Below are 23,009 nucleotides of genomic sequence, written 5' to 3'. Positions count from 1 at the left end.
GGTTCCTAATTTGGCTTCTTAAATTATTCTTTACGTATTGATCAATGGAGATATTTTTTGAGTCACAAAGCCAAAACTTGAAATTGTGATTGTCAGTCAAAAAAAATAGTTTCCCCACCTAAAAATAAATACAAAATAAAATAGCTATAGTAAGTCCCTCTCCAGCTTAATTCAATAATGGAAAAAATGTAGGTGTTTTTATAATTTACTTTATTAGATTTTTAAAATTGATTTAAACAAAAACTATACATCTTACAACACTCCACAATATGTCAAAACTGTATGTCGAGGTCTTGTGCTTCCAATGACTGTGGTATTATAAAGTGTATGGTTAGCGGTGTTATGGTGTGTTCGTAACCAAGTGGGAAGTGGGAATTTACCACATCTGGGAAAAATACACTTGACCGGCCCTCCAACTGGTAATTAGTAGTTAAATCAGCCCTTGTGACAAGGGGAATGGAAGCTTGTTGTGTGCAACAGGGAAGGGCAATTGAATACAAAAAAACATCAAATTGTTAAAATATTTCTAGCCTGGCATTCTATGGGTACAGTAAGTAGTGAGTGCATACATTTTCATACTGGTCCCCCGTGGGACTCAAAGCGCCATGCTCTACCAACTGAGCTACACACGACCATATAAGTAGAAATAGCACAATATACATCATAACAACTGAAGCAGTGATGAGTAAATAAATGTCCTTTGGAGTGGAGGCAGAGTAAAGACTGTTGAGAGGGTGGGGGGATGACCATAGGGAAATAAAAACAATACTAATTATTATAAAAAATATACACTGCTCAAAAAAATAAAGGGAACACTAAAATAACACATCCTAGATCTGAATGAATGAAATATTCTTATTAAAGACTTTTTTTTTACGTAGTTGAATGTGCTGACAACAAAATCACACAAAAATTATCAATGGAAATCAAATTTATCAACCCATGGAGGTCTGGATTTGGAGTCACACTCAAAATTAAAGTGTAAAACCACACTACAGGCTGATCCAACTTTGATGTAATGTCCTTAAAACAAGTAAAAATTAGGCTCAGTAGTGTGTGTGGCCTCCACGTGCCTGTATGACCTTCCTACAACACCTGGGCATGCTCCTGATGAGGTGGCGGATGGTCTCCTGAGGGATCTCCTCCCAGACCTGGACTAAAGCATCCGCCAACTCCTGGACAGTCTGTGATGCAACGTGGCGTTGGTGGATGGAGCGAGACATGATGTCCCAGATGTGCTCAATTGGATTCAGGTCTGGGGAATGGGCGGGCCAGTCCATAGCATCGATGCCTTCCTCTTGCAGGAACTGCTGACACACTCCAGCCACATGAGGTCTAGCATTATCTTGCATTAGGAGGAACCCAGGGCCAACCGCACCAGCATATGGTCTCACAAGGGGTCTGAGGATCTCATCTCGGTACCTAATAGCAGTCAGGCTACCTCTGGCGAGCACATGGATGGCAGTGCGGCCCCCCAAAGAAATGCCACCCCACACCATGACTGACCCACCGCCAAACCGTTCATGCTGGAGGATGTTGTAGGCAGCAGAACATTCTCCATGGCGTCTCCAGACTCTGTCACGTCTGTCACATGTGCTCAGTGTGAACCTGCTTTCATCTGTGAAGAGCACAGGGCGCCAGTGGCGAATTTGCCAATCCTGGTGTTCTCTGACAAATGCCAAACGTCCTGCACGGTGTTGGGCTGTAAGCACAACCCCCACCTGTGGATGTCGGGCCCTAATACCACCCTCATTGAGTCTGTTTCTGACCGTTTGAGCAGACACATGCACATTTGTGGCCTGCTGGAGGTCATTTTGCAGGGCTCTGGCAGTGCTCCTCCTTGCACAAAGGCGGAGGTAGCGGTCCTGCTGCTGGGTTGTTGCCCTCCTACGGCCTCCTCCATGTCTCCTGATGTACTGGCCTGTCTCCTGGTAGCGCCTCCATGCTCTGAACAGTACGCTGACAGACACAGCAAACCTTCTTGCCACAGCTCGCATTGATGTGCTATCCTGGATGAGCTGCACTACCCGAGCCACTTGTGTGGGTTGTAGACTCCGTCTCATGCTACCACTAGAGTGAAAGGACCACCAGCATTCAAAGGTGACCAAAACATCAGCCAGGAAGCATAGGAACTGAGAAGTGGTCTGTGGTCACCACCTGCAGAACCACTCCTTTATCGGGGGTGTCTTGCTAATTGCCTATAATTTCAACTTGTTGTCTATTCCATTTCCACAACAGCATGTGAAATGTATTGTCAGTCAGTGTTGCTTCCTAAGTGGACAGTTTGATTTCACAGAAGTGTGATTGACTTGGAGTTACATTGTGTTGTTTAAGTGTTCCCTTAATTTTTTGGAGCAGTGTATATAATATACGTATGAACAACTGCAACAGTGATGAATATCATTGGGGTGGGGGCAAAGTAAAAGTCTGTCCATAGGGGGAGCAGCAAGTAAGGTACAGTGCAATTGGCCCGACCAACGAGTACTCCCACACATTGGCTAACCGGACTATCTGCATTGTGTCCCGTCACCCACCAACCCGTCTTTTACGCTACTGATACTCTCTGTTCATCATATATGCATAGTCACTAATACCATATCTACATGTACATACTACCTCAATCAGCTTGACTAACCGGTGTCTGTATATAGCCTCTCTACTGTTTTTCACTGTCTTTTAACTGTTGTTTTTATTTATTGACTTACCTATTGTTCACCTAATACCTTTTTTACACTATTGGTTAGAGCCTGTAAGTAAGCATTTCACTGTAAGGTCGACACCTGTTGTATTTGGCGCACGTGACAAATAAACTTTGATTTTGATTTGAGAACACAGTGGCCTCCATCATTCTTAAATGGAAGAAGCCTCTTGGTTTTGACCAAAAGGCACCTAAACAAGATTATCTGGTCTGATGAAACCAAGATTGAACTCTTTGGCCTGAATGCCAAGTGTCGCGTCTGTAGTATACCTGGCACCATACCTATGGTGAAGCATGGTGGGGGGATGTTTTTCAGCGGCAGGGACTGGGAGATTATTCAGGATCGAGGGAAATATGTATGGCGCAAAGTACAGAGAGATCCTTGATGAAAACCTGCTCTTGAGCGCTCAGGACCTCAGACTGGGGTGATGGTTCACCTTCCAACAGGACAATGACCCTAAGCCCACAGCCAATACAATGCTGGAGTGGCTTCAGAACAAGTCTCTGTATGTCCATGAGTGGCCCAGCCATAGCACAGACTGGAATCCGATCGAACATCTCTTGAATGACCTGAAAATAGCTGTGCCACGACACTCCTCATCCAACCTGACACAGCTTGAGAGGATCTGCAGAGAAGAATGGGATAAACTCTCCAAATACAGGTGTGCCAAGAAGACTCAAGGCTGTAATCGCTGCCAAAGGTGCTTCAACAAAGTACTGAGTAAAGGGTCTGAATTCTTATGTTAATGTAATATTTAAGTTTTTGTTTATTTTTTATACATTTGCAAAATATTATAAAACCCTGTTTATGCTTTGTCATTATGGGGTATTGTGTGTAGATTGATGAGGGAAAAAACGATTTAATACATTTTATATTAAGGCGGAAAAGTATCAAAATGTGTAAAACCTCCAGGGGTCTGAATACTTTTGAATGCATTGTAAGTGACTGGGGTTGGAAGTCAAAGTTTTTGAACCGGGGAGAACAGGGCATTGCTTGGGTGTCTGGGGTCCCTGATGATCTTCTTGGCCTTTCTGCGACTCCTGGTATTGTAAGGTGTCCTGTAGGGTAGCCAGTGTGCACCCAATGGTGCACTCGGCTGCACGCATCACCCTCTGAAGTTCTCTGCGGTCCGTGGCGGTGGAGTTGCCGTACCAGGCTGTGATGCAGCCTGGCAGTATGCTCTCAGACAGGCCACATTTCTTCAGCATCCTGAGGTTGAAGAGTCACTGTCGTGCCTTCTTCACCACGGTGTTCATGTGAGATGTGTACGCCGAGCTGTATTTGATGAACAAGATCCTCAAATATGCATTCGTTTTGTCAAGGTGGGTAAGGGCTGTGTGCAGTGCAATGGCGATTGCGTTGTACGTGGATCTGTCCGAGCGGTAGGCAGACAGAGAGGGTGGAGTGTGTCATGGAGGGAGGAGGTGATATGGTCTTTGACTAACCTCTCAAAGCACTTCATGATTACGGAAGTGAGTGCTACTGGTCGGTTGTCATTCAGTTTTACATAATGATTTAATAGCTATTAGATATTCAATGTTTCTTGTGAAATAAATATTTTAAAAGGAATAGTTTCACCATATTAAAACAAGAATTCAGTTCACGTAACAGGATTGACCTTAAAATGAAGGAGAGACGTGAATGAATCACCAATCTTCAGAAATAACTTGTCAATGCAACAAAATAACCAGGGCTTTACAATAATGGTGAAAACTTTTGGGGGTTAGTGGGTGAAAATCTTTCAGGTCACAGAGGGTGCATGGTGGGACATATTAAAATGCTGCATTTTGGCACTTTACCAAGTTTTTTTTTTTCCATATTGCTTTTGGTGTGAAGTAAAATAAAAATGCATTTTGACAAAATATATTGTAGCAGCGGCAGCCTATTAAAAGACTTGGAAGTGTGGCTTGTTGGCGGTGTGGCTTTCTCAAAGTCCTTTTTGGCCTCCCATGAGCCGGATTGTCATGCCAGTAATGTGTTTTGTTGTGTTCTGTGATTAAAACCTAAGCATTTACCCTGCTAGTTCTGCAGTCTTAATGAGAATATGAGCCTATTTATTATTGATCTGAAAATATGGTTGTGTGCAGGGTGTGCAGGGGGTGACACAATTGCGGAGCCTTCCGAGGCATGCAGAAGCCAAATTGAGCTCTGCATCACTGTGCGCCTCAGAATGTTTTTTACAATGCAGTGGGTGCCGTATATCTCCACATTGACATGATTGGTTGACGGTAGGTGGGGCAGGTGGTCCTGTATAAACACAAACTCACTTCCTTGACAACAGCTCTGCGCTGCTCCACGAAGCTCAAAAAGTATGTTTGCTCTGAGCTCTGTGGAGGCCCCATCGCAGTAAATGCTGTACAATGCGGACGTTGGATGAACATGCAGCACCTTTAACATAAGTGCATGTTGTACATTTTACACCTTCCTAATATTGCATTGTACTGTCTTTTACCCTCAGAACAGCCTCAATTTGTTGGGGGATGAACTTTACAAGGTGTCGAAAGCGTTCCACATGAATGCTGGCCCATGTTGACTCCAATGCTTCCCAAAGTTGTGTCAAATTGGCTGGATGTTTTTATTTTATTTTTAATTTCACCTTTATTAAACCAGGTAGGCCAGTTGAGAACAAGTTCTCATTTAGTACTGCGACCTGGCCAAGATAAAGCAAAGCATGTGGGATACAAGACAGTTACACGTGGGACAAACAAAAATATATATGCAGTGTGTGCGAATGGAGTAAGAAGGTAAGGCAATAAATAGGCCATAGTAGCGAAGTAATTACAATTAAGCAAATTAACACTGGAGTGATTGATGTGCAGATGATGATGTGCAAGTTGATATACTGGTGTGCAAAAGAGCAAAACAAATAAATAAAAACAATATGGGGATGAGGTAGGTAGTTGGACGGTCTATTTACAGATGGGCTGTATACAGCTGTAGTGGTCGGTAAGCTGCTCAGATAGCTTTACATAGCGCTTTACATAGCAAAGACTTATAGATGACTTGGAGCCAGTGGGTTTGGCGACAAATATGTAGCGAGGGCCAGCCGACGAGAGCATACAGGTCACAGTGGTGGGTGGTGTATGGGGCTTTGGTGACAAAACAGATGGCACTGTGATAGACTGCATCCAGTTTGCTGAGTAGAGTGTTGGAGGCTATTTTGTAAATGACATCGCCGAAGTGGAGGATCGGTAGGATAGTCAGTTTTACGATGTTTTGCAGCGTGAGTGAAGGAGGCTTTGTTGCGAAATAGGTAGCCGATTCTAGATTTCATTTTGGATTGGAGATGTGAGTCTGGAAGGAGAGTTTACAGTCTAACCAGACACCGAGGTATTTGTAGTTGTCCACATATTCTAAGTCAGAACCATCCAGAGTAGTGATGCTAGTCGGGTGGGCAGGTGCAGGCAGCGATCGGTTGAAGAGCATGCATTTAGTTTTACTAGCTTTTAAGAGCAGTTGGAGCCAACGGAAGGAGTGTTGTATGACATTGTAGCTCGTTTGGAGGTTTGTTAACACAGTGTCCAAAGAAGAGCCAGATGTATACAGAATGGTGCTGTCTGCGTAGAATCAAGGAATCAACCGCAACAAGAGAGACATCATTGATACAGTGGGGAGAAAAATTATTTGATACACTGCCGATTTTGTAGGTTTTCCTACTTTTTGTGTGAGATTGAGGGCATCTAGCTTAGATTGTAGGACTGCCGGGGTGTTAAGCATATCCCAGTTCACCTAACAGAACGACCTCTGAAGATAGATGGGGAGGAATCAATTCACATATGGTGTCCAGGGCACCGCTGAGAGCTGAGGGGGGTCTATAACAGGCGGTGAGAGATTTATTTCTGGAGAGATTAATTTTTTTAAATTAGAAGCTCGAACTGTTTGGGCATACACCGGGAAAGTATGACAGAACTTTGCAGCCTAATCTCTGCAGTAGATTGCAACTCCTCCACCTTTGGTAGTTCTATCTTGATGGAAAATATTGTAGTTGGGGTGGGACATTTCAGAATTTTTGGGAGAGCTAGCTAAGCCAACAACTGGTATGACAACAATATCTAATCGGCTTAGACAACAACAGGTAAAATGGCAATGAATGGGCAGAGAGGGTCAGTTAACTACACACAGGGCCTGAGTTCAAGGCTGGGGCCGGCAGATAAACAACATAAACAAAATAGAGTATTGTTAATGATCAGTCCAGCAGGCATCAGCTATGTAGCCAAGTGATCATAGGGTCCAGTGAACAGCAGTAGATGAAACAGGGAAGCCATTAGGTAGTCGTTACCACGCTATGGTATGGTAGAAGGTGCCAGGCGTACCAGCTCAACAGTGTCCCGAAGCTAGCACCAGTAAGCCTCAAGCCAGGCGCATAACACCCCGGCAGTCCTACAATCTAAGCTAGATGCCCTCAATCTCACACAAAAAGTAGGAAAACCTGCAAAATCGGCAGTGTATCAAAAGATGCGCCTGGCTTGAGGCTTACTGGTGCTAGCTTCGGGACACTGTTGAGCGTTAAAAACCCAGCAACTTTGCAGTTCTTGACACAAACTGGTACGCCTGGCACCTACTACCCTACCCTGTTCAAAGGTGCTTCAATCTTTTGTCTTGACCATTCACCCTCTGAATGGCCCACAATCCATGTCTTAATTGTGTCCATTCTGTCTTCTGCCCCCTGATTTAATTAGATTTAACAAGTGACATCTTGTGTGGCCTCCCGAGTGGTGCAGAGGTCTAAGGCACTGCATCTCAGTGCTAGAGGCGTCAATACAGACCCAGGTTCGATCCCAGGCTGTATCACAACTGGCCGTGATTGGGAGTCCCATAGGGCAGTGCACAATTGGCCCAGCGTCTTCCGGGTTAGAGGAGGGTTTGCTGGGGTAGGCCGTCATTGTAAATAAGAATTTGTTCTTAACTGACTTGCCTAGTTGAATAAAACATCAATAAGAGATCATAGCTTTCTCCTGGTCAGTCTTTGTCATGGAAAGAGCAGGTGTTCTTCATGTTTTGTACACTGTAGATTGGAATATATGCTGAACAAAAATATAAACACAACATGCAACAATTTTAAAGATTTTACTGAGTTACATATACATATAAAGAAATCAGTCTAATCTAATATATGGATTTCACAGGACTGAGAATACAGATATGCATCTGTTTTAATGACGGGCGTGGATCAGAACACCAGTCAGTATCCGGTGTGACCACCATTTCCCTCATGCAGCGCAACACATCACCTTTGCATAGATTTGATCTGGCTGATGATTGTGGCCTGTGGAATGTTGTCCCAATCCTCTTCAATGGCTGTGCGAAGTTGCTGGACATTGGCCCTAACTGTAACACGCTGTCATACAAGTTGATCCAGAGCATCCCAAACAGCTCAATGGGTGAAATGTCTGGTGAGTATGCAGGCCATGACCAAGGGACATTTTCAGCTTCCAGGAATTGTGTACAGATCCTTGGGACATGGAGCCATGCATCATTATGCTGAAACAAGAAGTGATGGCGGGGGATGAATGGCATGGCAATGGGCCTCAGGATCTCGTCACAGCATCTCTATGCATTCAAATTGCCATCGATAACCTGCAATTGTGTTCATTGTCTGTAGCTTATGCCTACTCATACCCTAACCCCACCGCCACCATGAGGCACTCTGTTCACAATGTTGACATCAGCAAACAGCTCGCCCAGGGGGGCACTAGTGAGCAAGCCATGGAGTTGGTTATGTTTTTCCGAGCTCCTGCTTAAATTGCATTTATTTAATAGTTTGTTTGAGCTTTGCCCCAAAAATAACTAGGAAATACAGCCTTTGAATGACGTGCTTTACTTTGTTCAACTTTTATTTTGGTGAAATGGTGAATAACCAGCAAAAGTTTAGATTCAGCGGAGTCACTGACAAAAGAGAAAACACTCGGCCCATGACGAGGATTTCGAGTTCTTTTACAAGTGGGAGCAGCGAGAAAACAAGCAAACTGTCTCCGACATGGAACAAGGCTTGTCAACATTCTCAGATGACACGACTATGCTACAAACCATGGTTAAGAAGCTTAAAACTGATGTGGCTAGCCTTAAGGAACAATGCATACATTTACAAGGTTATATGCGAAGATCCAATATTAAAATCATGGGGGTAGCTGAGGACCCGTGCTTAAGTTCTACTTCATTGGTCTCAAAGTTATTAAAGTAAGCCCTCAAATTGGTTCAAGACATCCTTGTAGTAGACTGCTCACATCGGAGCTCTCAATCAAGAAAGGCTGGTGGAAAACCTTGCGTCCTTGTGGCTAAACTACACTACTATCAGGATTGTTTTGATGTTCTTTGGCGTGACAGAGAATTTGGCCCACTTCGATGCAACAAAGCACCCATCTCTATCTTCCAAGACTATGCCCCCAGCAGTACTCATAGCCATGCTGCTTTTAACAATGTCAAGAATCGGCTCTGTGGACATACCGACGTTCGGTATGGTGTGGCTTTTCCTGCCCGGCTCCATATAACAGCACGAGAAAGAGTTCCAAGAACCCCATGAGGCAAATTTTCTGTGGATGAATGTTCACCTATTTGGCGATTAGGGTAATGGATGAATGTGTCTACCACTGCAGACTCAGTGTCTCTTTTGTAGATACTGTAAAGCGTTGCCAGTGGCATCAGTTGAAATTGTTATTATTAGGTAACATTAGTGCCTAACACCATACCCAAACCAGGCACGCTCATGTGTCCGCGTGTGCCATCGTACGCAGATTTATTTTGTCCTGCCACACCAAACACAATCACGACACACAGGTTGAAATATCAAAACAAACTCTTAACCAATTATATTAATTTGGGGACAGGTCGAAAAGCATTAATCATTTATGGCAATTTGGCTAGCTAGCTTGCAGTTGCTAGCTAATTTATCCTATTTAGCTAGCTTGCTGTTGCTAGCTAATTTGTCTTGGGATATAAACGTTGAGCTGTTATTTTACCTGAAATGCGCACGGTCCTCTACTCCGACAATTAATCCACACATAAAACAGTCTACCGAATTGTTTCTAGTCATCTTTCCTCCTTCCAGGCTTTTTCTTCTTTGGACTTTACATGGTGAATGGCATCTAACTTTCTTAATAAGGTCTATTACCACAACTGACCGACCGACCTCAGTTCATCTTTCAATCACCCATGTGGGTATATGCTTCTATAAACCAATGAGGAGACGGGAGGCAGGACTTGCACCGCATTCAGCGTCACCATTTGAACTGACATTTAGCGCTTGGCAACCCAGACGTTCGTTTGCGCACGCGAGCCTTGTGGGTGCAATGATTGAATCAAACATATGTGTACATTTATTTTTGCGACGCGAGCGGTGTGGTCAGCATGTTAGTTCTGGTGAGTCTATTCTCCTTTTGTTTTAACGTTTTATTTTATTGCCATGAAGCTGCTCATGTTTATCGATGGTACCGTATCCAAGGTAGATAAAGCTTAGTTAAAGATGTTGCTGCAAGATGTGATTTATAAAATGCTTTATACTTTCTTTTAAAACAACCTAGTTTTGGGTTGCAAATAAGTATTTCTTATTTATTTATTATGCTCAACTTGTTTTAAATCCTTCACTATTTCAGTAGGGCTCTTTACTCGATAGGTTTAGTTTTCCCCACTCCAAGCACATTGTGTGTGGATATCTTTGTGTGGTGATTAGCGGTTACCTCGTTCTATTAGGTGACCTGGGTGGGATTTATTTTTCATACCAGACTTCAGAGTATTGTTTGTTTATGTTTTTTATTTAAACTTTGGTTTTTTTTATTTGCTATTTTTGGATTTGTTTTTTTAATGGATCAGTTATTGTAATCTGGCATCTATCCTTTTCCACCCTGACTTTATATGGCTAGGCCTAATATCATGAGAGGGACAGCTGGTTGCTCTGTCACTTTTGCTAGCTGAAATGTTACATCTTTAAATCACCCAGTGAAATGTGAAATGATTCTATTAAATCGCCTTAAAGTAGATATTGCCGTTCTTCATGAGACACATCTCCGCACTTTCGACCACTCTCGTTTAAAAGGAGGATGGATCGGTCAATCATATCATTCCAATTTTCATTCTAAAACTATAGGAGCAGCCATTTTAATTAGTAAAAACATAGAGTTCACTATGTCAAGTGTAGAGGCAGACTCAGCATGCCGTTTCATTATTGTAGTAGGAAGACTGTATAATACATCTGTGATATTTATGCACCAAAGTGGGATAACATTCTTCACAAATGTATTTTCTCGATGACCAAATATGGACACACACCACCTAATACTAGGTGGTGATATGAATTGCGTACTGTCGCCCAATCTAGATCGTAGCTCTCCTAAGGTATCATCTTCATCAAAGACAGTATCCACAATTCAGCTAATTTCTTAAGACATATAGCATCTGATGTGTGGCATTTCCACAATCCCACAGCTAGGGAGTATTATTTTTTCTAACCAGTTCATAAACACCTTCTCATGTATAGACTACTTTTTCCTAGACAATAGATTTCTGCCACTGATTACCAAGCTATAGTCTTTTCGGATCATTCTCCTTTTACTATTGTTAGGTTCTGACAAACAGAGTGAAAAACTGACAACTAGTCAAAGCTCATACCAAATTTATTCACCCACTGGGTCAAACAGCTGCAAAGACAAAAACATGTTTCCACCAGCACAAGTGTTTATACCCACTTTATGCAGCATTTCCTCCTTCTCTCTAAACACTACATCTTTGTTGCTAGGCAGGAAGTTAAGTAATGTCGGTAATAAACTGTGCCTTCTCCCTTCATGTGACCTGACCTGACCTCGACCCACATGCCTCACTAATCCACAGCTATTCACCCTTATCAGTGACCGCAACCATGTGATTGCCTTTTCCCTTACTTAGTAACTTTCCAGGCCCCTACTTCTTATCCATCCTCCATTAACACCATCATATACATTGCTACTCCATATAACCATTCACTTCTGGTGTAGCAAGTATTTCAAATTACAACCCAACACTATTGAACTACTTATACCAAATACACAGCCAATTATCATAACATTTAAAACTATATAAATACATTTATAAATACAATAATATATACAAAAATAAGAATCATAAATGTCAAAAATAAGTAACAAAGCCAAAATAGAAACATATTGTAGTATATAAATACAATAAACATAATTGAATTATTACCCTATTGCGAACAAAAAAACACACAAATAAAACTAAAGTGCACAAATCCTATATCACACAAATACACAAATAGGATAACTGTTATGCCCTGACCTTAGTATTCTTTGTTTTCTTTATTGTTTTGGTTAGGTCAGGGTGTGACATGGGTGATGTATGTGGTTTTCTACTGTCCAGGGTTCTTTACCATCTAGATGTTTATGTATGTCTATGTTTGCCTAGATTGGTTCTCAATTAGAGGCAGCTGTTTATCGTTGTCTCTGATTGGGAACCATATGTTTAGGCAGCCATCTTCTTTGGATATTTCTTGGGTTATTATCTATGTCTATGTCTAGTTGCATGTGTCTGCACTTTTGTATGATAGCTTCATGTTCGTTTTGTTATTTTCTGTAGTTTGTTTAGTGTTCGTCTTCATTAATAAATACAGTGCCTTGCGAAAGTATTCGGCCCCCTTGAACTTTGCGACCTTTTGCCACATTTCAGGCTTCAAACATAAAGATATAAAACTGTATTTTTTTGTGAAGAATCAACAACAAGTGGGACACAATCATGAAGTGGAACGACATTTATTGGATATTTCAAACTTTTTTAACAAATCAAAAACTGAAAAATTGGGCGTGCAAAATTATTCAGCCCCCTTAAGTTAATACTTTGTAGCGCCACCTTTTGCTGCGATTACAGCTGTAAGTCGCTTGGGGTATGTCTCTATCAGTTTTGCACATCGAGAGAGTGACATTTTTTCCCATTCCTCCTTGCAAAACAGCTTGAGCTCAGTGAGGTTGGATGGAGAGCATTTGTGAACAGCAGTTTTCAGTTCTTTCCACAGATTCTCGATTGGATTCAGGTCTGGACTTTGACTTGGCCATTCTAACACCTGGATATGTTTATTTTTGAACCATTCCATTGTAGATTTTGCTTTATGTTTTGGATCATTGTCTTGTTGGAAGACAAATCTCCGTCCCAGTCTCAGGTCTTTTGCAGACTCCATCAGGTTTTCTTCCAGAATGGTCCTGTATTTGGCTCCATCCATCTTCCCATCAATTTTAACCATCTTCCCTGTCCCTGCTGAAGAAAAGCAGGCCCAAACCATGATGCTGCCACCACCATGTTTGACAGTGGGGATGGTGTGTTCAGGGTGATGAGCTGTGTTGCTTTTTCGCCAAACATAACGTTTTGCATTGTTGCCAAAAAGTTACATTTTGGTTTCATCTGACCAGAGCACCTTCTTCCACATGTTTGGTGTGTCTCCCAGGTGGCTTGTGGCAAACTTTAAACGACACTTTTCATGGATATCTCTAAGAAATATAAAGGCCAGATTTGTGCAATATACGACTGATTGTTGTCCTATGGACAGAGTCTCCCACCTCAGCTGTAGATCTCTGCAGTTCATCCAGAGTGATCATGGGCCTCTTGGCTGCATCTCTGATCAGTCTTCTCCTTGTATGAGCTGAAAGTTTATAGGGACGGCCAGGTCTTGGTAGATTTGCAGTGGTCTGATACTCCTTCCATTTCAATATTATCGCTTGCACAGTGCTCCTTGGGATGTTTAAAGCTTGGGAAATCTTTTTGTATCCAAATCCGGCTTTAAACTTCTTCACAACAGTATCTCGGACCTGCCTGGTGTGTTCCTTGTTCTTCATGATGCTCTCTGCGCTTTTAACGGACCTCTGAGACTATCACAGTGCAGGTGCATTTATACAGAGACTTGATTACACACAGGTGGATTGTATTTATCATCATTAGTCATTTAGGTCAACATTGGCTCATTCAGAGATCCTCACTGAACTTCTGGAGAGAGTTTGCTGCACTGAAAGTAAAGGCGCTGAATAATTTTGCACGCCCAATTTTTCAGTTTTTGATTTGTTAAAAAAGTTTGAAATATCCAATAAATGTCGTTCCACTTCATGATTGTGTCCCACTTGGTGTTGATTCTTCACAAAAAAATACAGTTTTATATCTTTATGTTTGAAGCCTGAAATGTGGCAAAAGGTCGCAAAGTTCAAGGGGGCCGAATACTTTCGCAAGGCACTGTAGAAGATGTATTCATATCACGCTGCGCCTTGGTCTCCTCCATTTAACGAACGTGACAATAATACACTTACAGTTGAAGTCGGAGGTCTACATACACCTTAGCCAAATACATTTAAACTCAGTTTTTCACAATTCCTGACGTTAAATCCTATTAGAAATTCCCTGTTTTAGGACAGTTAGGATCACTAATTTATTTTAAGAACGTGAAATGTCAGAATAATAGTAGAGAATGATTTATTTCAGCTTTTTATTTATTTGATCACATTCCCAGTGGGTCAGGAGTTTACATACACTCAATTAGCATTTGGTAGCATTGCCTTTAAATTGTTTAACTTGGGTCAAATATTTTGGGTAGCCTTCCACAAGCTTCCTACAATAAGTTGGGTGAATTTTGGCCCATTCCTCCTGACAGAGCTGGTGTAACTGAGTCAGGTTTGTATGCTTTTTCAGTTCTGCCCACAAATGTTCTATAGGATTGAGGTCAGGGCTTTGTGATGGCCACTCCAATACCTTGACTTTGTTGTCCTTAAGCCATTTTGCCACAACTTTGGAAGTATGCTTGGGGTCATTGTCCATTTGGAAGATTCATTTGCAACCAAGCTTTAACTTCCTGACTGATGTCTTGAGATGTTGCTTCAATATATCCACATAATTTCCCTGCCTCATGATGCCATCTATTTTGTGAAGTGCACCAGTCCCTCCTGCAGGAAAGCACCCCCACAACATGATGCTGCCACCCCCGTGCTTCACGGTTGGGATGGTGTTCTTCCTCTTGCAAGCCTCCCCCTTTTTCCTCCAAACATAAAGTTGGTCATTATGGCGAAACAGTTCTATTTTTGTTTCATCAGACCAGAGGACATTTCTCCAAAAAGTACGATCTTTCTCCACCATGTGCAGTTGCAAACCGTAGTCTGACTTTTTTATGGTGGTTTTGGAGCAGTGGCTTCTTCCTTGCTGAGCGGCCTTTCAGGTTATGTCGATATAGGACTAATTTTAATGTGGATAGAGATACTTTTGTACATGTTTCCTCCAGCATCTTCACAAGGTCCTTTGCTGTTGTTCTTGGATACGTTCATGTCTAGGAGACAGAACGTGTCTCCTTCCTGAGCGGTATGATGGTTGCGTGGTCCTATGGTGTTTATACTTGCATACAATTTTTTTGTACAGATGAAAGTGGTACCTTCAGGTGTTTGTACATTTCTCCCAAGGATGAACCAGACTTGTGGAAGTCTACCATTTTTTTCTGAGGTCTTGGCTGATTTCTTTTGTTTTTCCCATGATGTCAAGTAGAGGCACTGAGTTTGAAGGTAGACCTTGTAATACATCCACATGTACACCTCCAATTGACTCAAATGATGTCAATTAGCCTAGTTAATTGTTCTTAATTGACTTGCCTAGTTAAATAAAGGGAGAAAAAAAAGCCAAGACATCATAATGTTCTGGAATTTTCCCAGCTGTTTAAAGGCACAGTCAACTTAGTGTATTTAAACTTCTGAACCACTGGAAATGTGGTACAGTGAATTATAAGTGAAATAATCTGTCTGTAAACAATTGTTGGAAAAATTACTTGTGTCATGCACAAAGTAGATGTCCTAACCGACTTGCCAAAACTATAGTTTGTTAACAAGAAATTTGTGGAGTGGTTGAAAAACGAGTGTATGTAAACTATCGACTTCAACTGTACATACCCAGTAATAATACATTTATCATTGTTACCTACAATATGGAAACTTAAAACTTTGCAAAAGGGAAATTATTTATTTTGTTTATGGTATGCAGCGATACTCATATAAACACGTGCGTGTACCCCCCCACACACATACACACGTGCGTGTGCACACAAACACACCTGAAGAATCCTGCTGGGGAGAAGTGGAAGCAAATGGGTCTTCATCCTCAGGCTGAAGACACCTGTGTGGCTGAGGAGGTCGATGGCTCCTCATCCGGAGGCTCCGAGATCATTTCTGAAGAGGCCTGTGTGGCTGAGGAGGTAGATGGCTCCTCATCCTGGCCAGCGCCAGAGGGTGCTCCAAAATATTTCAGAAGGGCCTCTGAATTTGCATTGAAATACAGTATGAGTCTGACCCCCTAAATACATTTGTTGCACAATTAAATATACATGTCAACTAAATTAACCATACAACCTCCTTAGCTAATTCTAGGCGTAAGACACCCAAAAGACTCAATATATCACAAAAGATAGAACATATCAGCCTAATATAGACGTCCTTTAAATTAGCCTACAGCACTTGAAAATTCCCCTTACTGACCTCCGGACCTAGTCAAATCAATCACAGAAAACCTTTATGATGTCACCTCAATGAAAGTTAACCAAATCAATAATGTGCTAGTTAGGTTGTAATCGTTTTGCTGCAGGCTACTACACACATTATCATGATGAAACTTTGTGAAATTATATCCAATGTTATGTAAGCTAGTTGGACAGAAAAGGGAATATTGTCGCCATATGTGCAATAGCAATGCAAGCAACATAGGCTAACAAAAACAAGTGTTATACTAGCCTATTTCATTACATAATATTATACTCATAAAGAGATGGCATAGCTGCATACCTTTGTCTTTGGTGTGTTTCTCCTCTTATTATTTCCTCTTTTTCCTATACTGGGCACCTGATAGCTTAGACCTTTTCTTATCCATGTGTGATGACTTGGCACTCGAGCATCAATACATGACCCATCCCCCAACACTGTTAACCAAGAGTCAAGACTAAACCAATTCACCTTGGTGGTGTGCAGACTGGTTTTATATTATTCTTAACGATCCAGAAAAAAATGCAACAATATGTCTGTGAAACTATATATTCCCAGTATTTTGAATGAATTGTGGTTTATTTGGTAGCATTTCATAGTGTGACTGATTTTACTAATTGCATTAGTACTGTAGAAAGTTAGAGGTGCGCTATTTGATAGATTCCCTCGCTCCCCCTACCTCGGGTTCCAGTGGGGAGACCTGAGGCAGACCTACCCATGCCCCCCTCCTCATCTCGTACTTCTGAGTGGGAGACCTTCGCAGGCAGAAGCCTGCCTAGCTCACAAACTAGAATCAGGGTTCCCACTCTGACAAGTTTAATTGATCCACAGTCACACACGGTGACATGATATCATTGACGTGACATGCAAATAAGCGATAGAAAACCGATCGTCCAAATGTCACTGTTCCCCCAAAAATTGTGCTGGTGCCCCGTGCCGCCCCTGGCAAGATGCCGCCCTGGGCGGCTGCCCATGTTGCCCATACCTAAATCCTTCACTGCATCAGAAGAAACCTTTGTTGCTTTTATATCATCTCAAATTGAGATATTTATCTAGCTTAATCAAACTCATCGAATGTCTCCTACAAGTATGGGAATCAATGAAGTCTAATCTAAGGCGCCAAATTATTTCGTACAGCGTAATATTAAGGAAGTGCAATATTCAACACCTAGGGGAATTTACAAATAAAATCAAATAAAATCACTACCCTTTGGAGATTTAGATATGGCACATTCACACTCTTCATCCGCAGATTTACAAAAACAACATTTGACACTTCAGACAGAGTTTGATCTTTCAACGCGACAAGCTGAAAATCTCATTCGTAAATCATGATACAAAAATTATGCACATCACATTTTATTTGTCACATACACATGGTTAGCAGATGTTAATGTGAGTGTAGCGAAATGCTTGTGCTTCTAGTTCCGAAAATGCAGTAATAACCAACGAGTAATCTAACCTAACAATTCCACAACTACTACCTTATACACACAAGTGTAAAGTGATAAAGAATATGTACATAAAGATACATGAATAAGTGATGGTACAGAACGGCATAGGCAAGATGCAATAGATGGTATCGAGTACAGTATATACATATGAGATGAGTAACGTAGGGCATGTAAACATAAAAGTGGCATAGTTTAAAGTGGCTGGTGATACATGTATTACATAAAGATGGCAAGATGCAGTAGATGATATAGAGTACAGTATATACATATGAGATGAGTAATGTAGGATATGTATACATTATATTAAGTGGCTGGAGTTGTCAGTATGTTAGAAGCAGCCACTCAATGTTAGTGGTGGCTGTTTAACAGTCTGATGACCTTGACATAGAAGCTGTTTTCCAGTCTCTCGGTCCCTGCTTTGATGCACCTGTACTGACCTCGCCTTCTGGATGATAGCGGGGTGAACAGGCAGTGGCTCGGGTGGTTGTTGTCCTTGATGATCTTTATGGCCTTCCTGTGACATCGGGTGGTGTAGGTGTCCTGGAGGGCAGGTAGTTTGCCCCCGGTGATGCGTTATGCAGACCTCACTACCCTTTGGAGAGCCTTAGGTTTGTGGGCGGAACAGTTGCCGTACCAGGATGCTCTCGATTGTGCATCCGTAGAAGTTTGTGAGTGCTTTTGGTGACAAGCCAAATCTATGCAGTGTGGTAAATCCCCTGGAACTGACAGATTTCTGAGCGAATTCTTTAAAACATTCTCAGATCAACTCTCTCCTCTCTTGCTTTCCCTATTTGAGAAATCATTATCCTCATTATACTCTTTATAATCATTATACTCTTTACCCTTAACAGTTAGACAAACATGTAAACTCGTAAAATCCAAATAACTAGACAGATCTTCATTTAAAGGGTTTAAACACTGTTTCCCATGCTTGTTCAATGAACCATAAACAATGAATGAACATGTACCTTTGGAATGGTCATTAAGACACTTAACAGCTTACAGACAGTAAGCAATTAAGGTCACAGTTATAAAAACTTACGACACTATAGAGGCCTTTCTACTGTTTCTGAGAACACCAAAATAATGTGCCTTAGTCATACTGCAAGGAGGCATGAGGACTGCAGATGTGGCCAGGGCAATAAATTGTAATGTCGGTACTGTGAGATGCCTAAAACAGCACTACAGGGAGACAGGATGGACAGCTGATCATCCTCGCAGTGGCAGACCATGTGTAACAACACCTCACGGGATTGGTACATCTGAACATCACACCTGCGGGACAGGTACAGGATGCCAACAACAACTGCCCGAGTTACACCAGGAACGCACAATCCCTCCATCAGTGCTCAGACTGTCCGCAATAGGCTGAGAGAGGCTGGACTGAGGGCTTGTAGGCCTGTTGTAAAAGCAGGTCCTCACCAGACATCACCGGAAACTACGTCGCCTATGAGCACAAACCCACCGTCGCTGGACCAGACAGGACTGGAAAATAGTGCTCTTCCCTGATGAGTCACGGTTTTGTCTCACCAGGGGGTGATGGTCGGATTCACATTTATCGTCGAAGGAATGAGCGGTACCAAGAGGCCTGTACTCTGCAGCGGGATTGATTTGGAGGTGGTGGGTCCGTCATGGTTTGGGGCGGTGTGTCACAGCTTCATCGGACTGAGCTTATTGAGCTTATTGTCAATCTCAATGATGTGCGTTACAGGGAAGACATCCTCCTCCCTCCTGTGGTACCCTTCCTGCAGGCTCATCCTGACATGACCATCCAGCATGAAAATTCCTCCAGCCATACTGCTCTTTCTGTGTGTGATTAGGAATGTTAGTCTTCTGCCATGGCCAGCAAAGAGCCCCGATCTCAATCCCATTGAGCATGTCTGGGACCTTTTGGATCGGAGGGTGAGGGCTAGGGCCATTCCCCCCAGAAATGTCCGGGTACTTGCAGGTGCCTTGGTGGAAGAGTGGTGTAACATCTCACAGCAAGAACTGGCAGTTCTGGTGCAGTCCATGAGGTGGAGATGCACTGCAGTACTTAATGCAGCTGGTGGCCACACACCACTGTTACTTTTGATTTTGAACCCCCCCCCTTTTGTTCAATGAGACATTATTAATTTTATGTTAGCCACATGTTTGTGGAACTTGTTCAGTTTATGTCTCAGTTGTTGAATCGTGTTATGTTCATTGAAAATAAACACAGTTGACAGTGAGAGGTCGTTTCTTTTTTTGCTGAGTTTATTTAACTTATTCTGAAAAAGGAAAAAAAATGTGCTGTTCATATATGCCAATTTTCTTTACTGAATTGCGATGTAAAGATACTTTCTAAGAGTATTGCCTGCCTCTCCCTCATTATCTCTACAAACTGGTTTCATAAAAAAATCATCATTCTTTTTTCAACATCAGATCCTCATAATATACTTTATAATCCCTCTTCATCTGACACTCCAGAGATATTGTTATCACTTGATGCTGAGAAGGCGTTTGATCGGGAAAAGTGGGATTATCTATTTTATACTCTCAAACTATTTGGATTCAGTCCCAATTTTATGTCCCGGATCAAAGTTCTTTACTCCTCCCCTATGGCTGCAGTTTGCACAAACAATAACCTTTCATCTTATTTCCAACTTCAGCATGGGGCAAGACAAGGTTGTCCTCTATCCCCTCAGCCGTTTGCCATCGCAATTGAGACATAGCCATACGTAATAACACCACTATCAAAGATATTTGAAGAAGGGGCTTAGACATGCTTTTATATATGTACGACCCTTTAACTGGGATCCAGGTTCTACTAAAGACATTTGGTAAAATATCCGGGTATAAGGTTAATCTACAAAAAAGTTAATTGATACCTATTGATCCTTCAGCCATGCAAACTTATTTTAGTCATGCGCCCTTCAGAGTGACTACACACTGTTAAAATGAAAGAAAACCTACGTTTTTTTCTTATTTCAATGTATTCCTATCTTTCTTACAAAATCTTTTTTTTTATCTCCATAGATAAACTGATATCTGCTTTTATCTGAAAGAAGAAAAACCCTTGGATACGTAAGGGCGTATTGCAGAGATCTCATCCTCAGGGTGGTCTAGCACTTCAGTATTAAGAATCATCCTATATCGGATGACATAAATCCCTGATGTTACAGGCCCGAAATGGTTGACCTCGGAGATCTCATTTTGTTGCCCCACCTCTTTAGCTGCCTTAGTCTGTGCAAAAATTGCATTAGCTGAGCCTGTTTCCAAATACACTAGAAACACTATTGTGAAACATTCTCTAAAAATCTGCACAGTTCAGGCGATCGTTTGGTCTCAGTGAATTTTCAACTTATTAAAGGACCATACATTCTCTCCATCATTATCAGACCAGGTGTTTCATATCTGGTCTGGAAAAGGGATCTCCTCACTGAACGACTTGTACATTGATATGGATTTTACATCTTTTTAGCAGTTAGAACAAAAGTTAAATATTCCTAGATCCCATTTCCTTTAGATACCTGTAGATACCTGCAATTGCATAGTTTTGTATCTTCATACTCTAGTCACTTCCCATCACACCCACCTACCTCCCTTCTAGAATATATTTTTAAAGGGAACCCTTATTTGAATGGCGGCATATGCTTGAACTATGAGAAGAACCAATAGGAAGAGGATTTAGGTGAACAACTTTCAGATGAAACTTGGCAGAGTATGCTTCAGATAATACCTTCTTCGTCTATGTTTAAGACATGCTGTAATTCAATTTCAATAGTTCATAGGCTGCATTGGTCAAAGGCAACATTATCCAAGATTAGACCAGAAATAGATCCAACTTGTGACCGATATAAGCAGGCTCTTGCTACTTTATTTACATGTTTTGGACATGCCCAAAATGGACAGATTTCTGGATGTTTTCTAAGATACTGGAGAGACCTATAGACCTATAGAGCCTTTATTACATTATTTGGAGTAGCACCACAGGAGGCCCCTCTAAACAGTTCTATGGGAAACATGCTGGCATTTGCTACTCTACTAGCTAGACGTCTTATACTATTTAAGTGGAAGGATCGGTTTCCTCCTACTTTTAACTATTGGATAAAGGAAGATATGGAACATCTTAAGCTAGAGAAGATATGCTACACTGGTAGGGGATCTGCATTTATATTTTAAAATATCTGGCAACCTTTCCTAACCTTTGTAGAAGACATGGACCCAGCTAATTTCACAACTCCATAAACCAACCCGAATTAGAACTTGTGTCATTATTTTCCCCCCTTTTTTTACTTTTTGTTTTATGATATGTTTGTCTTTTTTTTACTATTTGATTATATTACTTATTGTATATCATGCCTGCTTTAAGTCTGGTTTTGGGGTGGGGCTATGTTGGAGCATGGGGGGGGGGGGGGGGTTGATTTGATATGGGAGCTGTGTGTGTTCGGCCCTCTAACTGTTCTGTCTGTTATCTGTATAATCATAAAAAATGCCAAATAAAAATACGTAAAAAAAATTGCTTGCCCACACGATGCCATACACGTAGTCTACGGTTGTGAGGCCGGTTGGTGGTACTGCCAAATTCTCTAAAACAATGTTGGAGGTGGCTTATGATAGAGAAATTAACATTAAATTATCTGGCAACAGCTTTGGTGGATATTCCTGCAGTCAACATGCCAATTGCACGCTCCCCTTTTATTGTCCCCAGCACAAGGTGCACCTGTGTAATGATCATGCCATTTTATCAGCTTCTTTATATGCCCCATCTGTCAGGTGGATGGATTATCTTGGCAAATGAGAAATGCTCACTAACAGGGATGAAAACACATTTGTGTACAACATTTTAGAGAAATAAGCTATTTCTGCATATGAACATTTTTGGGGATCTTTTATTTCAGCTCGTGAAACATGGGACCAATATAAAATATAAAGGACAGATTTCCACCAGTCTAATGTCCATTGCTCATGTTTCTTGGCCCAAGCAAGTAGTGGTTTCTTTGCAGCAATTTGACCTTGAAGGTCTGACTCATGCAGTCTCCTCTGAACAGTTGATGTTGAGATGTGTACATTACTTGAACTCTGAAGCATGTATTTGGTCTGCAATCTGAGGTGTAGTTAACTGTAATGAACTTAACCTCTGCAACAGAGATATCTCTGGGTCTTCCTTTCCTGTGGCAGTCATCATGAGAGCCAGTTTCATCATAACGCTTGATAGTTTTTGCAACTGCATTTGAAGAAACATTAAAACTAAAAATTGACTGACCTTCATGTCTTCAAGTAATGATGGGTTGTAATTTCTCTGTGCTTATTTGAGCTGTTCTTGCCATGATATTAACTTGGTATTTTACCAAATAGGGCTGTCTTCTGTATACCACCCCTACCTGCCCACATGTGTTCATTGAAATGCATTCCAGGTGACTACC

General features: G+C 41.7%; 1 protein-coding gene across 2 annotated transcripts in view; it reads left to right on the top strand.

Annotated features, from left to right (window-relative positions):
* The window catches only part of negr1 (neuronal growth regulator 1), a 372,829-nt gene that overhangs the window by 101,395 nt on the left and 248,425 nt on the right, over positions 1-23,009 (top strand). The gene's annotated exons all lie outside the window — the stretch shown is intronic.

This window comes from Oncorhynchus kisutch, linkage group LG21 (genome assembly GCF_002021735.2).
Source record: "Oncorhynchus kisutch isolate 150728-3 linkage group LG21, Okis_V2, whole genome shotgun sequence".
In the NCBI taxonomy this organism is placed as follows: domain Eukaryota; kingdom Metazoa; phylum Chordata; class Actinopteri; order Salmoniformes; family Salmonidae; genus Oncorhynchus; species Oncorhynchus kisutch.
The sequence above is the reverse complement of the archived record's forward strand: the minus strand, read 5'-3'. Positions and strand labels throughout refer to the sequence as shown.